Source organism: Mesoplodon mirus (assembly GCF_964341445.2).
Source record: "Mesoplodon mirus genome assembly, contig: HAP1_SCAFFOLD_690, whole genome shotgun sequence".
Lineage (NCBI taxonomy): Eukaryota > Metazoa > Chordata > Mammalia > Artiodactyla > Ziphiidae > Mesoplodon > Mesoplodon mirus.
In genome coordinates, this window is record NW_028295341.1 from 72,541 (window position 1) to 89,725 (window position 17,185).

Below are 17,185 nucleotides of genomic sequence, written 5' to 3' on the forward strand. Positions count from 1 at the left end.
TCTAGAGCCCGCAAGCCACAACTACTGAGCCTGCGTTCTAGAGCCCGCAAGCCGCAACTACTCAGCCTGTGCGCCTAGAGCCCGTGCTCCGCAACAAGAGAAGCCGTCAGGAGAAGCAACGGAGAGTAGTCCTCGCTCACCACAACTAGAGAAAGCCCACACACAGCAACAGAGACCCAATACAGCCAAAAATAAAAGAAAGAAAATAAGTAAATAAATGAAAACTTAATAATAACATAGACATTAGGATGCAGGGTTAGGGTTAGGGATCCGGCCTCAGGTCTCCTGGTCCACGATGTTGACTTGTCAGTGATGTCTGTAGTGTGCTTCCAAGTTCAGAATTTAAGTGGTGCCAAAGGACCAAGGTGAGTTAAGACTAAAGCAGCCTTCTCCAAATGCCAGCTCCCTGAGCAGAATCACCTGGAGTCTGGGCTATAAAGCAGATTACTGGGCCTGACCTTGGGTGCATTCAGTAGTTTTTGGAGTCAGGGTCACCAAAGTCCAAGAATCGCACTTGAAAACAATGAATGGTTCAGGACTGGGGTTCAGAATGGAGAATTTGAGATAAAACTCCAATCATAAATGAGTCTCAATTCTGGTTAGAATTGACTAAGAATGTGAAAACCTTTATATCTGGACAGTTGCCACTTTGAAATCTGACATCCTTGCTCCTTCTCTTACTTCCAGATCACAGAGCCCAGGAGAGATGAGGATGTTCAACAAGAGGTCAATCCAGACACTGACGACAGCCGTGAAGAAGGAAGGGAGAAGCCTCTTGTGCAGATCATCGAGAAGAAGCCAGCATCTTCTAGAATGAGCGGAGGCCAGTTTTCGTGTTATACTCCTAGGAGCGGGGTGTGCTTCTAGGAGTCTGTGGCAGGACAATAAGAAAACAGGGTTTATTCAGATTCCACCCTTTTGGAAGGCACCACCTCAATTTTCAGATCATTTCATTTCCACCTCCCCTGAGACGAACATTGGAGGTCCCATTTTTTATACACTTGTTTGCCCCAGTCTAGAAGCATTTGAAGGTGGAGTGTAGCGGCTCAGAATAGGAGGGAATAACATTAAAATATATAATTAGGAAAAAAAATATATATATATATATAATTACAGCCACAGGGTCATGACTCATGACTTAAGTTTCACTGGCTTATTTTGAAAATGTCACCTATAAAATTATTGTATTTTTATATTTTATATTTATATATTTATTTTAAATAGTTTTGAAATAGTCTTCATTTTGAAACATCTTATTACTACAAACTTTTGTGATGAGAACTGTAGCTGTTGTATATTTACACATATATACAGTTTTACTCACATTTTCAAGAGAGATTGTTGATTTTATCTATTACATCATATTTCCATTCTACTTATAGCATAGTGGGTATTTCCTCCCAATTCTTGTAAGCATAAATTTTGTATTTTTTTAGTTCTCATTATTGAATTGTGGGAATTCAGTCCTAATTTTTTAACTTGCCTCAGCATGTTTGTATGTTATTTTAGATTGTTCAAGAGTACCGTGCGATGCAGCTTTTGGGGAACTACAATAAAGACGAAAGTCTTCTCACAGTCAGGATGTGTGTGGTCATTACCAGTCGGCTTCGCCTCTTTGCTGTCCAACGAGGTGTTGCTTAATGGCGTTGTGATTATCCAACCACATTTCTTAACTCTGAAAAATAGTCCTCAATTATTTTTCATGTAGAGAAAACTACAGAAGATGAGGCAGGTCTTGCATCATTCAGGACTCCAATACTGAGAGACAACTCTTGGGTAAAAGGAAAGATAGCTTTATTGAGGAAGCCGGCAGTCCAGAAGAGAGGTGGACTCGTGTCCCGAAGAACCAACTCTCCCCTCCTGAAGTTTTGCTTGAGGACTATACAGGGAAAAGAGAAAGGGGCTACATGTTGAAGAGAGGGTTACAGGGTGCGTGATCAGCTCACGGTCATTCTTCTGATTGGTCAGTGGTGAGGTAACGGGGACTCAACATCATCAGCCTTCTGGTTCCAACTGGTCTGGGGTCTACGTGCTTGTGGGCAACATGCAGTTAACTTCTTCCACCTGCTGGGGGTTTCAGTCTCTGCCAAACAGCTCCAAGGATGTGGCTCAGAATATTACCCAATAGCCCTTGAGGAGGAACTAAAGGTCCTTGACTTTGTTTAACAGCCAAGAGACGATTATTTTGTCTTGGCTGTTTTTTCGGCCTCGCCACGCAACTTGCAGGATCTTAGTTCCCTGATCAGGGATCGAAAACAGGCCTCTAGCAGTGGAAGCGCAGAATCCTAACCGCTGAAGTGCCAGGGAGTTCCTGACAGTAGACTTTAAAAAAAAAAAAAAAACAGACCAAAAGGAACACAGTTTTAAGGAAGCTTAACTTTCTCAGAAATGCAGAAATTTTGTTGTGCATTTATTTTCTTTCTTTTTTTCCCCCAATACATTTATTTATATATTTATTTATTTTTGTCTGCGTTGGGTCTTCCTTGTTGCACGTGGGCTTTCTCTAGTTGCAGTGGAGAGGGGGCGACTCTTCATTGCGGTGCGTCGGCGTCTCCATGCGGTGGCTTCTCTTGTTCCGGAGCATGGGATCTAGGCACGTCGATTCCAGTAGTTGTGGCTCACGGGCTCTAGAGGTTTTTTATGTTTTGCAAGTATTCATCAAATGTTTATTGCTTGAATGAATGACAAATAATTTCTTCCAACAATCTTCAAACTGCTTAACACTATGACAATATTTAGCGTTTCAAATTTCACGTGACCTTAGTCTTTCCGTGCTCTAGTTTCTAAAAGCACGTGGGATCTTCCCGGACCAGGGCTTGAACCAGTGTGCCCTGCACTGGCGGGCGGATTCTTCACCAAGGAGCCACCAGGGAAGTCCCTGTGCATTTATTTTCAAAAAAATAATAAGGCCGGATGAATTCAGAACTAGGTGCAGAAACCTCTTCCAGTGAGATACAGAATCTCTGCTGTTTAGGCAGATTTAGAGAACAACTTTTCCAACCACTTATTAAAGAGACCAATACTCCATGAAAAAAATTTATCATTTGTACAGAGAGAAAACCAAACTCCAGCTTTGCATCAATATAATATTTGCTGCTAAGAGAACCATAAGCTCTTTTTTGAAAATCTCTGGAATAAACATCAAAACTGAGCTGCCTTCGGCTCAGACAAATAAAATTCCCTTTCTACCCGTCTCCTACAACTTTCTATACCCATTCAGGTTGTGTCCTTCACTATCCTCTTTCTGGTGCTGGAACAATCAGTCATTTTACTTTAGGACCAAACGATTTTTGTTCCTGTTAATAAACAAAACTACATCGCATTATCTTGCATACAAAGTTGTACCTCTCGGTTGCTGGAACCAAGCAGGACCATGCAGGGCCCTTCCATGTCCCCTGCCTCTTGTCTGTAAAATAGCTGCAGTCTCCCAGGCCTCCCCTGAGTCACCAAAGAACAGGTTCAAGCAGTTACTGATTAGGACAACAGCAGTCACAGAATCTTTAGTTCCTCCCGAAGGACATAAGTAACAGTGTCAGACACACACTCCTAACTTGTTTTGCAGATACTAAAACCACTACAAGAGGAGAAAGCTAACTGTATGATGACCAGACTGGAGCTATGACACAAGCTGCTCCATCTTGAGCAGACCTGAACCAATGGCTTACACAATTCCAGGAACTGGCCTCAAGGAAATGGGAACAAACCAACACTGGAATTGAAGATTAACTGTGCCTGAAACAATCAACATGACACTGACCACACCGCTGCATGACCAATTTCAAGAGGATGGTCAGAGCTGACTGTGCTACTCTGCACGGAGCCCCCACCGGCACAGCCCAGAGACTTCCCGTCTTTTCCCTATCAACCCCTTTTCCCTCTCATTGGCAACTGGGAGATGGTATTGGGGACACTAGCCCACCATCTTCCCAGGTTGCCAGCTTCCTGAATAAAGCATCTTTCTTCTTCCACCAACCCTTGTCTCTGGAACACTGACTTCTGAGCGATGAGCAGCTGAACCTGAGTTCTGTTCCAGCCGATAACATCACTATGGGTCAAGCCTCATTCATAGTATATTAATACTAACTTTGAACCAAAGTTACTTCCATTTCACAAAGAAAACTAGGAGTGAATGATTGACAACTGCCCATCACACATCAGCATTTCAGGCTAGCACAGCTCATGAACACACATAACACAACTTTACACAGCCACAAACATCCCTTACACAACTTATTCAAGTGGCAGAGACAAACACATTCATTAACACACCCACAGACAGAGCCTCTAGGTAACAAGTAAACATATGCAGCAAGAGCATATAACTTGAGATTATGCTTAGTAATCAATGCCTCAGGTTTCTGTCTTGCTTACAAATGACCTCGGTATCCAATGATTATCCAGTAAGTAACACAATTTAGTATCAGTTCAAGGGTTTACGTAAACTGAAGATCTGGGAATTTATCGACAAGCTAACACAGTAGAAAACATAGTTACTGTTGAAAGAAAGTCTGTCAGAATAAAAACTAAATGTGGTTAAACACAAACTTACAGTTTTCATAACCTTAAACATTAAGTAGAAGTAATATGAGCTTAGTTGATGGGCACACCTATATAAATTTAGGAAGAACACACCCAAGTAGAATTGTTTTAAATGTATGCCTAATACTGATAAATAAGATACGAATAACTTTTTATTAAACCAAAAATATTAAACTAGCTTCATGTGTCAAAGATTTACCTAAATTATGTAAACTTGAAGTCTTTAAATTTCTGAGTTGATTTTTTTTTTTTTTTGGCTGCACCGAGGGGCTTGCTGGATCTTAGGTTCCTGACCAGGGACTGAACCTGGACCCTGGCAGTGAAAGCACCGAGTCCTAACCACTGGACCGCTGGGGAATTCCCTGACTTGATTTCAATAAGAATATTTTTCTAGCACATTTAAAGTATTAGAAGTTCTAATTCCTTTCTCTCTGAGAATTTTAGGGATATATAATTTTTATAAGCACATTTGTATCTTTGTAAGCCAATCAGGACAGAAACCCTTTAATTTAACAGACTCTACAATCTACTTTAATAGATCCAGAAGTAGGAAAACATTACATACTCGCACTGTCAGAGGTAAAGACCTTTTTGAATTACAGACACACAGACATACAGAGAAATGGAACTTTTACCTGCAGTTTTAAGTCTTAGACTTGGGTCAGGAATAAACACTCACCAGTCTAGATATTAAAGAGCCGTTCTCATCCCATTGGGCAAGAGATTCTTCATTGATTTGAGCTTGTCAAAGTAGACAAATAGACAAACAGAAAAGACTAAGAAAAGACTAACAAACTAGATCCTCTGTTACCTCTCACGTAACTGAGATCAGTTCTGTAGAAACTTCATCCCTTTAGAGACCATCAAGTCTTCAAACGACAGAGCCAAACTCAGAACCACTGCTGCCACCAATGGGGAACCACTTCGCTGGAATCTGAAAACAAAGGAGAAACACAAAAGTAATAGAAGGGGAAACTAAAGAAACAGAAAGTGAGCCAAGTTCAAAGGCTGCTTGGGTTCACCCCTGGGAGAGGAGACAACATGTACCTGGGCTTCACTGGCTCATGAAATACACCACTTGTTGCTGGGCTTTTACAGCTTTATTTACGTAGAACTGATATACAAAATCTAGCCCATGTTTAATGTATATAACTTGATGAGTTTGGACATATGCACACACCTGTGATACCATCACCACCATCACGGTAATATACTCATCACTTCCAAAAGGTTCCTTCTATCCCTGTGTGTGTATGTGTGTTAGAAAGACATAACACAGCACCAGGTACATGAAAAGGTGCTCAACGTCACTAATCATCTGGGAAATGCAAATCAAAATCATCATGAGATACTACCTCACATCTGTTAGAATGCCTACAATTTTTTATTTTTTTTTAAAGATGAGAGTTGTCAAGGTGGTAGAGAAATCGTAACCCTTGCATATTGTACGCAGGAATGTAACATTGTGCAGGCACTGTGGAAAACAGTATGGAGTTTTCTCAAAATCTTTTAAATAAAATTTCCATATGATCCAGCAATCCCACTTCTGGGTGTACAGGCCCAGCTCAGAGACACTGCAGCTTCAGTTCCAGAACACTGCAATGAAGCCAATACCGCCATAAAGCGAGTCACATGAAATTTCTGGTGTACCCGTGCATGAAAAGCTTCTGTTTACACTATACTGTAGTCTGTTAAGTGTGCAACAGCCTTGTGTCTAAACAAACAATGTACATACCTTTATTGAAATATACTCTGGGGAAGAGAAATATAGATAAATGGAACAGGATAGAAAGCCCAGAGATAAGCCCACGCACATATGGTCACCTTAGCTTTGATGAAGGAGGCAAGAATATACAATGGAGAAAAGACAGCCTCTTCAATAAGTGGCGCTGGGAAAACTGGACAGCTACCTGTAAAAGAATGAAATGAGAACACTACCTAACACCATAACACAAAAATAAACTCAAAATGGATTGAAGACCTAAAGGTAAGGCCAGACACTGTCTAACTCATAGAGGAAAACACAGGCAGAACACTCTATGACATAAATCACAGCAAGATCCTTTTGGACCCACCTCCTAGAGGAATGGAAATAAAGACAAAAATAAACACGTGGGACCTAATGAAACTTAAAAGCTTTTGCACAGCAAAGGAAACCATAAACAAGACAAAAAAACAACTCTCAGAGTGGGAGAAAATAGTTGTAAATGAAGCAACTGACAAAGGATTAATCTCCAAAACATACAAGCGGCTCACGCAGCTCAATATCAAAAAAACAAACAACTCAATCCAAAAGTGGACACAAGACCTAAATGGACATTTCTCCAAAGAAGATATAAGATTGCCAACAAACACATGAAAGGATGCTCAACGACACTAACCATTAGAGAAAGGCAAATCACAACTACGGTGAGGTATCAGCTCACACCACTCAGCATGGCCATCACCAAAAAATCTACAAACAATAAATGCTGGAGAGGGTGTGGAGAAAAGGGAACCCTCCCCCTGCACTGTTGGTGGGAATGTACATTGATACAGCCACTACGGAGAACAGTATGGAGGTTCCTTAAAAAACTGAAAATAGGGCTTCCCTGGTGGTGCAGTGTTTAACAATCCTCCTCCCAATGCATGGGACATGGGTTCGAGCCCTGGTCCGGGAAGATCCCACATGCCGCAGGGCAACTAAGCCCGTGTGCCACAACTACTGAGTCTGCACTCTAGAGCCCGCGAGACACACCCACTGAGCCCGCATGCCACAACTACTGAAGCCCGCATGCCTAGAGCCCGCGCTCCACAACAAGAGAAGCCACCGCAATGAGAAGCCCGCGCACCACAACACTGAAGCACCTGCTCGCTGCAATTAGAGAAAGCCCGCGTACAGCAACAAAGACCCAACACAGCCAAAAATAATGAATAGATAAAAATACATAAATTTATACAAAAAAAACCCAACTAACAATAGAACTACCATACGATCCAGCAATGCCACTCCTGGGCATATACGCTGAGAAGTCCATAATTCAAAAAGAGACACGTACCACAATGTTCGCTGCAGCACTATTTACAATAGCCAGGACATGGAAGCAACTTAAGCGTCCACTGACAGACGAATGGATAAAGAAGATGGGGCACATATATACCACGGAATTTGACTGAGCCATAAAAACAAACGAAATTGAACGATTTGTAGTGAGGTGGATGGACCTAGAGTCTGTGAAACAGACTGAAGTAACTCAGAAAGAGATAAACAAATACCGTATGCTAACACATATTTATGGAATCCAAAGGAAAAAAAGTGGTTCTGATGAACCTAGTGGCAGGACAGGAATAAAGATGCAGACGTAGAGAATGCACTTGAGGACACGGGGAGGGGGAAGGGTAAGCTGGGACGAAGCGAGATGGAAACCAAAGGAAAAAAAAAGTGGTTCTGATGAACCTAGTGGCAGGACAGGAATAAAGACGCAGACATAGAGAATTCACTTGAGGACACGGGGAGGGGGAAGGGTAAGCTGGGACGAAGCGAGACAGTGGCATGGACACATGTACACTACCAAATGTAAAACCGATAGCTAGTGGGAAGCAGCCGCATAGCACAGGGAGATCAGCTCAGTGCTCTGTGTCCACCTAGAGGGGTGGGAAAGGGAGGGTGGGAGGGAGACGCAAGATGGAGGGGATATGGGGATACAGGTATACATACAACTGATTCACTTTGTTATACAGCAGAAAGTAACACAAAACACAAGGGAACAACCCATGATGTATGTGTCTTAAAAGACCCCTTGGTACAGTAAGATTCCACAGACAGCCTTGTAATCACAGAATTCAGAACTGGTTACACATTTCCCACAAGCCACTTTCTCACTGTTAGGTTAACAGTGTCGGCTCACTCCCCTGCTTGGGGGCAGAGAGGACCGGTCTCCTTTCCTTTCTGAGATTCCTTTCATGAGTGGCTAGAAAGCTTAAGCACTGGAATTTCATTAAAGAAAAGGAGTATTCCTCAGAGGATTGTAAATGACACAACCCCAAGAGGACTTTAACAGCTGCGTCCCTGTGTCAGAGACCTCCCACGCATGGCTGGGGCCCAAATGACACAGAACAGTGGGGGCCCAAGGGCCGCAGTCCTAGGACGCCGCTCCCCAACCAAGAGAGTCCTCTTGCTCCTCAGGGAAAAACAAAGGTGTTCTCACACACACACAACTTCTGGAGCCAGGAAGTGAGGACCCCACCTGCCTGGCCTATCCCAGGAGAGTGGCTGATGCAGTGCCCAGAACCAGAAAGGGGAACTGAGACCCAACAGAAAGGGAACCACGAGACCGATGCATTCCTCCCCCCGCAAAGAAGCTGCACCCCAGTACTGAACAAGGAGGGCGCTCTTCAACTAGGAATCTTATCCACACAAATGTGCTGATTTTGAGAAACTTTTGAAATGCATGGTATTCAACCTCTCAAAGTAAAAAAAAGTAATGAATTATATAGCAATGCGGGAAAATACAGGAAAATGACAATAAACCTTGGAAAACAATGTTTACTAACAGGACCCCAACTGGAAAAATTTGGAAACATTTAAGATGACTCTGAAAGCCAATAAGACAAGGAAAACAAAACAAAACAAAACAAGACAGTATTGGGGCAGGAAGACGGGCAGTGGACATGAACAGGCCCTTCATTGAAAAACAGAAAGACAGCAGTCTGAAAAGACCACAGAATGAAGGACTCCAACTACGTGACATTCTCGAAAGGGCAAAAATACACAGACAGTAACAAGACCAGCAGCTGTTGGGGGCTTGGGGGCACTGGGCGGGTGAACAGGTGGCCCCCAGGGATGTTTCGGGCAGTGAAATGGTTCTGGGTGACACTGCAGTGGTGGCTGCAGGTCATCACACCTGTCCAAACCTGAACAGTAGGACACAGAGAGTGAGCCTTGATATAAACTACAGACTCCAGGGGAGAATTAGGTGTCAATACCGAGCCATCACTGAGATGACGCGCCACACAGGCCAGAGATGTTACCAAGGGAGGGAACCCAGAGGGACGGGTATAGGAAAGTGCGGTCTGCTCGATTCTGGTTCTCCTATAACCCTAAAACTACTCTAAAGACTGTCTACCAATTAAAAAGAAGAAACGGCTTCTAAGCACGTGAAAATACTCTCAACCTCATTCACGATTCAGAAAAACCCCAAGGGAACGTCCATACTGCTTACCGGGGCCTAGGATGAGCGGGAACACGCCGCGGCCTCGCCCCTTCCTGTCGGGCATCGCGCTGGAGCCCAGAGTCCCCCTGACTTGACCCACCGCACCCCACCCCGCGTTTCATGCCGTCCACAGTCTCTACACATGACATCTTTTGAGCAGATGACTCACTGTCCCAATTACAACGTTTCAGTTTCTCCACAGGAAGAAACCAAAACCAGCACAAAGGGGAGGCTCTTCAGTCAAACTCAGGGTCTGCCTGCCTTCACGTCCCGCTCTTCCTGACGGGAGGCCCACATCCTAAGGAAGGAGGTCCTTACCAGCACCTCAGGAGCCTCATCCAGTCCACCTCACGCTGCTCTGAGAGCCTCGCCAACCTCTGCAGCTACCCAAGTCCTGGTCACTTCAGGGCCGTCCCCCTTCCCCGAGTCACTGAGCCACGTGCTCTGACAATGCATTTCAAACCAGGCTCTCGGACTTCCCTGGTGGCACACTGGTTAAGAATCCGCCTGCCAATGGTGGGCACACGGGTTCTAACACTGGTCCGGGAAGATGCCACATGCTGCAGAGCAACTAAGCCCGTGCACCACAACTACTGAGCCTGCGCTCTAGAGCCTGCGTGCCACAACTACTGAGCCCACGACCCGCAACTACTGAAGCCCACATGCCTAGAAGCCATGCTCCACAATAAGAGAAGCCACCGCAATGAGAAGCCCACACACCGCCACGAAGAGTAGCGCCCGCTCGCCGCAACTAGAGAACAAAGCCCGCGCGCAGCAACAGAGACCCAACGCAGCTGAAACTGAATAAGTTAAATAGTAAACAAATAAAAAATTAGAATGAATAAATAAATAAATAAATAAATAAAAGCAGGCTCTGCTTTGTCAGCACTCTGGAGTTCCCTACGTATCGACGGGCAGGATTCCCGTCCTCTCCTGTAATTACGTCTGTGAAGTGCCTTTCCCGAGGAGAACAGAAGCTCCTGGAAGCAGGGAATTGCGTCTTAAGATCACATGCAGAAACTGAAGACATTTGATGCTTATGTCAAAGATAAAAGACACAACACTAGATGGTGTGAAGGGTCCTCGAGGCCAAGAGCCAGGCAAGCAGGACACTTCCTCTGGGGACCCTTCCATCAGCAGAGAAGAAAATGTCCGTGGCCAGAACTGGCACTCAATTCGCTTTGAGCCGAGAAGCACCCATGTAATTACACAGGCTCCCCAGAGAGTAATTACTCCCACATTTAAGAAAGGAGATGGCTTTTCAGGCAGGGAGGCAAGTGCAGTCTTCCCAGCTGGACGCACTGTGTGCTGATGGTCACGACGGAGCTGGGCCCCCGAGCTCTGCTCTCCCCTCAAACCCCCAACCTCACCCTCACCCTCAGCTGAGGAGCTGCTTCCCTGAGGACAGAGAAGCCATCGGAGGGCTTCCCCACCTGCAACCCAGCTCAGCCATCCCCTCCCCACTCCAGGACCACGGGCAGCAGCTCTCCCCTCCCCCACACGCATCTACTGGATCATTCCCACTGTTATTTCTCCCATCACAACACAACACAACACAACACAACATCCTGCCCGGACCTCAGCTCCTACCCCAGCTACTGTCCAGTTTCTATTTTCCCCGTCACAGCAAAATGTCGTGAAAAAGTTGGGACCAGAACAAACCCAGTTCTCCCACTCCTCTCTCCTAAGCCTCTCCGATCAGGATTTTACCCCACAGATCCATCCAAACGCATCATCGGCGAGCTACGACCTCCCCCCAGTGCTGGGCTCGATGGTTAATGGCTCCGCGGAACGGCAACCTCGTTTGTCCAGTCACCCAGGGAACCTCTAAAGTGCTTCCCACATGCAGACAAAACGCTGTGATTAATAGTTTAGGAGAAATACTCAGCGTGGAGAATACACTTGAGCTGCTGGACGAAAGAGGGAGCGGCACAGAAGAAAAGTTTCTGTAACTACAGGAATGAACAGATAAGCTGTTTTAATGGTAGCAAGTATGGGATGAAGGAGAACGAATAAAAACCATTCAGAAGACGACATTAACAAGCCTCACACCACAACGTGGTAACAGAGGATGGAGAAGGACTTTACAATGAACTCATTTTTCTGGGCAGGTGACAGGCTGGATGATGCAACGATGAGCCGCCAGGGACAACAGGACAAGGCAAGGGGCAGGGGAGCTGTAAATAATCGTTTCTGGATCTACTGGATCTAGTAATCCGAGGTGCCCTTTGGACCAACTCCATAGAGATGCTGGCAAGTGGCTGGACAGAGGCATCTATCTGGTCCAGGTGGGAGAACTGACAGAGTTGGAGGTGAAAAGCACCAGAGGGTGAGATCAGACGGGTTGAAGAGTCATGAACCAAGGGGGAAAAGACAACACACAAAGAGGGCGGAAGAAAGAAGCAGTCAGGAAGACAGCAAGGAGAGATCTGTCACAGAAACCAACAGAGCAGACTCTGCAGATGGCAAGGCGACAGTGGTCTGAGGTGACGACTGGCAAATCTCCACTGCTTTGTATGCTGGATGCCAGGTCACCTCAACCGGATCAGGTTCCGTGGAGGGGCAGAACCAAGACCGCAGGCTGCACGATACAATTCAGCTGGGAAACAAGAATCTTTGCCAGAGACCTCACTGCATGGTGTGTAACGCGACCCTCTGAGATTGTAAGAGACAAAGAGGGAAATTTACTGGAAGGGTGACAAGGCTGTTCTTCCAGATGATCCTCATTGCATCCCTCGACTGAGCACTGGAAACAATGTACCTATGTGACAACGGTGTTCTACTGAACAGACAAGTTATATGCACCGAGTGCTCCCTGGACAGCACGCTCTCAGCTTACAGGAAGCACAAGGAAGGCACCAACGTCAACACGTTAGGGGCTGTCACTCAGGAAGGCTCGCGGCCTACAGCGGGATCCTCAAGGAAACCTTTTAACGCTCGAGAACAAAAGTGCTTCGGCAGGACTATGTAAGTCAAGCAAGGGATGGTGTTTTGCCACAAATGTCAAGAACACGAGGCTTGTACTGTGGCTCTAAGAGGATCCTGGGATCTACACGTAGAACTTGCCAGAAACACTTGGTACTGACCTGCTCCTCTACGCTTTGTCTAACCACATCTTTTACCTACTCCTACTTTCCCATTTTAACTTTTGAACTATTCGCCTCCCAAGGTGTTATCACAAAAGAACGGCAGCAGGTAAACACATAAACAGCAAAACTCACCAGAGGCTGATTCATTTTCCGCTGCTCTTGGAACAACGTGCAGGACTGTGACAGTGGAGGCGGACCTGGAGAAGGAAAACGCAGGCAGTGAAGCTACGACTGAAGCGGCTCGGGGTGCACGAGCACCCGCCCCGCGCTCCACAAGAGACACCTGTGGGAGACCCGTCCTTTCACCTTCAGAAGGGCCTGTGAGAATAAGGAGGGAGCAACCACCCTCAGGTCTGTAACTCCCACGTGACTCTGGTACCTGAGGGGATACTTTATTTTTCCGTAGCGAGTGTACATTGAATCCTATTAAAATAAACCTCCGTCATTAAATATGAAATTTAAAAACGCTTATAGTTTACCTCTTCTCAGTCTGTTAACAACTTAGATCAGAACATCCACAGGATACCCAGAATAAAGGGACACACTCAGGTGCGCTTCAGTCTTGCAATGATTTGTACAAACTTTACAAACTTAAGTGCGACGCTCAAAAACATCTTTTATTAAAACTGACTTTAAGTGGACAGAACACCTGCCCTAGGAGTTTGGAGTCCTGTGAGCGACCCCACGTGCACACCCGGTGAGGGTCTAGGACAAGTCATCTCCCTTCTCAGGCCCCATCGCTTCCTTCCTCACCCGAGGCAGCAGGACAGAAGCCCTGCAGACTCGTCCTGCACCGATTACACTGGGCGACTCCACAGGGCACAACCCAGGGGGGCGGCGGACGCTTACATTAGACAACCAAGGTGCTGACGTGCCTTGAGACACACGTGCGAGATGCCGAGACGGCGACAGGAGGGGGAGGAGGAGGAGGATCGGGGTTGGACGGAGGGGAGGACGCGGCACGTCCCGGCCGAGCCTGTGGACCCTGCTCCACCAGGACACCCGGAGCTCACAAGTCCCAGGGGAGCCCCATCCGGAGCAGCCAGCCCTGTCCTCCAGCCCAGCCCCTCCACCTCCAGGAAGCGGTCAAACCCTCCAGGTGTCTCTACCGCGGGGCCCTGGGGCGGGCAAAGCCAAGCCCCGCTCTCCAAGCCGCGGTCTCGCAAGCCCTGCTCTCCAAGGGCCGCAGGCTCCACAACCGCCTGCAGGCCTGCAGACGCAACACCTACCCCGTCGGGACTCACTCACCAGCCCCGGGCTCCCGAGGCTCCGGTCTGGGGGCTGCTCCTCGGGCGTGCTCCTCTCTCCGGGGTCTCTATTTTTAAAATATTTATAAGTAACCCATTTTGTAGAAAACACCAATCTTTCATCATAAGAATTATGACACTTTATACTTTCATTCCAGCCTAACTTTTATACTCTATTTTCTACCATTTGGCAACTTATACCCTATGCTCTAGTCAAAAAGAATCTCATTTACAGTCACTTACATATATTGTGTTGGTTCTCAAGTCCAGGATGTTCCTTCTGCCTGGTATGCCCCGACCTTCTCTCCACGTGGAACATTCCTACTGACGTTCAAAACCTAATTCCAAGACCCCTCATTGTTGGCATTCTCTTTAATATCCCCTAGAAGGGTTACTGACTCCAAGTTCTGTTTTACAAATTTATATTTTTATGATCTATTTATTTAATAGCCTATCCCTACTCGATTGTAATGAGTTGTTCATGCATCTCTCACACTCTCTTTTGAGTTCCTCTGGCCTTTTTCTTTTATCTCTTACCCATAAGCACAGTGTTTGCCCCATAGTACGTGCTCAACGTGTTGGCTGAGTGAAAAAAGACACCTTTTAGCTCTAATCATTTGTGAAATTTCATTTAAAATGACATCAGATTACCCTTTGTTTCCTAACTTAATTTCTAGTACTATAGAATGTACTCAGAACATCGTCAGTGGCCTACAGAAACAGTGTTCTCACTGGACTTCATGCATATAGTCAACCCCCTTATAACTTTCTCAGGCATACAACTGCCAGACATGTTATTAAGAAAAAAAAAAAAAAAAGATGTACCAACCCCTCACCTATTAGAAAACTTCCAAAAGCTCTCCATTCCTTATGGTATCTTTTCTACTTGATTTTTCAAATACCTCTGTCTTACTTCAACTATTCAGAACTGCCTTTTCCACCTTTGGCTTTCATTTTCAATTTCATTCATATCATTATCTGCACTTACCCATAGAACCTAAGCATATTTCAGTTTCTTATGCAAGTTTCCTCACTAGAGGTCAAAGGGGCAAGGACTATTGTGATAAAATATTAAATAAATAGACGATAGAACTTTGTTCTATTGGTCTGGGAAAATTACTACCTGAAACAAAATAATTCTGGAAACTGAAGGGATCAGACCAGTCAGCTTTGTTTACTTCAGACTCAAATCAATGTCTTGTCTTTACCTGAGCTCTGGTTACATTTAGAAAAAAGTACTGTAAATACAGTGAATGAGCAAGGCCACTATCTGAGACGTGTCTGGGTCCTTAGTATAGTAACTGGGGGAATGGTAAGCGTTGGTCAATGTTTGCTGATTGATGACTCAATACATCTGGTTAAGCCTCACCATCAGAATTCCAGATTTTTTAACAAGCTTCTCAGTCTTTTCAACCCAAAGAAAAAACTAAAGAAAACCAGATGACAAGAATTTCAAATTGTAAAATATCCTGGTTGTCAAATTTAAATAGGGATATCCTGTGCAATGGAGAGGCTGGCTGGTGCCAATTTCACATTTTGTTCTCTAGTGTCCGGACGAAGCCTGCTCTGCCAGGGAGCTGACAGGTCGAGAGCACTCCAGCTTCCACAGACACCCGAGAACTTTCTATTTTTCATGGTCTTCCTGCCTTACCTAAGGGAAGGACTATATTCACAATGAAAAGAGTTATGATTAATCACCAATAGAGAGATTCTTCCACTTTCTGGGTGCTCACGTTGAAAGTCTGGTATAGTCAACACTCCCTCTAACATAGATCGTGTATTGAAATGAGAAAACTATCACCTAATATGGCCAGAGAGATGAAGGGACTTGGCCCAGCTGAGCCCAGGAGACACCTCTAATTCAAAACCTCAACCATTAACATAGTGATTGTGATCAAGGGGACTTACAGGACATAAGAGATTCAAAAAGCATATTAATCCACCTCCGGCAACACTGCCAGTTTAAAAGAATGATTAACCTTCTCTCCCACTTGATTCAACCTGGCTATGTATTATACCACTCTAAATGCTAGCAGACTCTATGCTTATGGCTTCCATTAGGTAGCACTTAGTATACACGAAAACTTTCTTCAAGAAGTAATTACTTTTGAAACCATAAACGTTTCAGTTGGGAAAAGAGAAAAAGAAAGGAGGTGCAAGTAAAGGGAACTAGGAAAAAATAAGAAAATACCCTCAAATATAAACATGTTCATTCAAAAAATAATTTAAAGGGGATTTAAACGATACTAGGTGAGCATTTATTCTGTTTCTGCTTTAAATAAAGCATTCTGTTCTATTTGTTAGGTGTTGTACTTGTTTAGTATCTAATGTCTGTTAAAAACCTCTCGAAAGAGATGTATTCATTCTGGTATCCTAAGCACCTATCTGGATGAACAGCACAAGCAATGGGAAGTCATGGGGCATAATGGACCTTGCAAAGGCTCTGGAATCCATCTCTTACTTATGGTCTTTGAGACTCAGGCTCCTCCTCTATGTAGTGTTCATAAAACTTAGTGGAGATAGAACACTAGGAACACAGAAGGTCAAAGCAGGTATTTACTACGACTTTTCAAATATCTTCCTTTAGGAAAACAAATATATTTTATTTGCAATGAGGCTTTCTTGTGAATTTTATTCTTCTAAAGAAAAACATTTTTAGTGAACAACTGATTCGTTTGCCTCCCTGTGCTACTTTATTGACAATACTCAGGTAGGGGTGGTTTTCTCTCAAGCAGTTACCTCCATGTGATTTGTATTTCAGACCTTCCTAAAAGCATGTTTTCCTGCTCTTTCTTTCCACCCCATCCCAGCTCTACTTAAAATATTGTGATCCTCTATTAAAATGCACAGAACCCTATAAGGAGAAGCAAAATGTTTGTCACTGCCAGCTCTGGTATGCATATATCAGAGAATAAATTATAACTGATGAAGACAGAAATGGGACCCATATCTGTCTGACTTCAGAAACCAGAAGTGTAGGGCTTCCCTGGTGGCGCAGTGGTTGAGAGTCCGCCTGCCGATGCAGAGGACACGGGTTCGTGCCCCGGTCCGGGAAGATCCCACATGCCGTGGAGCGGCAAGGCATGTGAGCCATGGCCGCTGAGCCTGCGCATCCGGA

General features: G+C 45.0%; 1 long non-coding RNA gene across 2 annotated transcripts in view; it reads right to left on the minus strand.

Moving 5' to 3' along the window:
- Window positions 1-210: 210 nt before the first annotated feature.
- The window catches only part of LOC309797529, a 54,091-nt gene continuing 37,116 nt past the window's right edge, over window positions 211-17,185 (minus strand). Inside the window, exons 2-3 of one of the 2 annotated variants that reach the window (XR_014292689.1) lie at window positions 12,953-13,017; window positions 211-871 (exon numbers count right to left, since the gene is read on the minus strand). This is a non-coding gene — a long non-coding RNA (uncharacterized lncRNA). Of the gene's footprint in view, window positions 872-5,862; window positions 6,450-12,952; window positions 13,018-17,185 lie in introns of those variants that run through there. The other variant, XR_014292690.1, reaches the window with a different exon arrangement.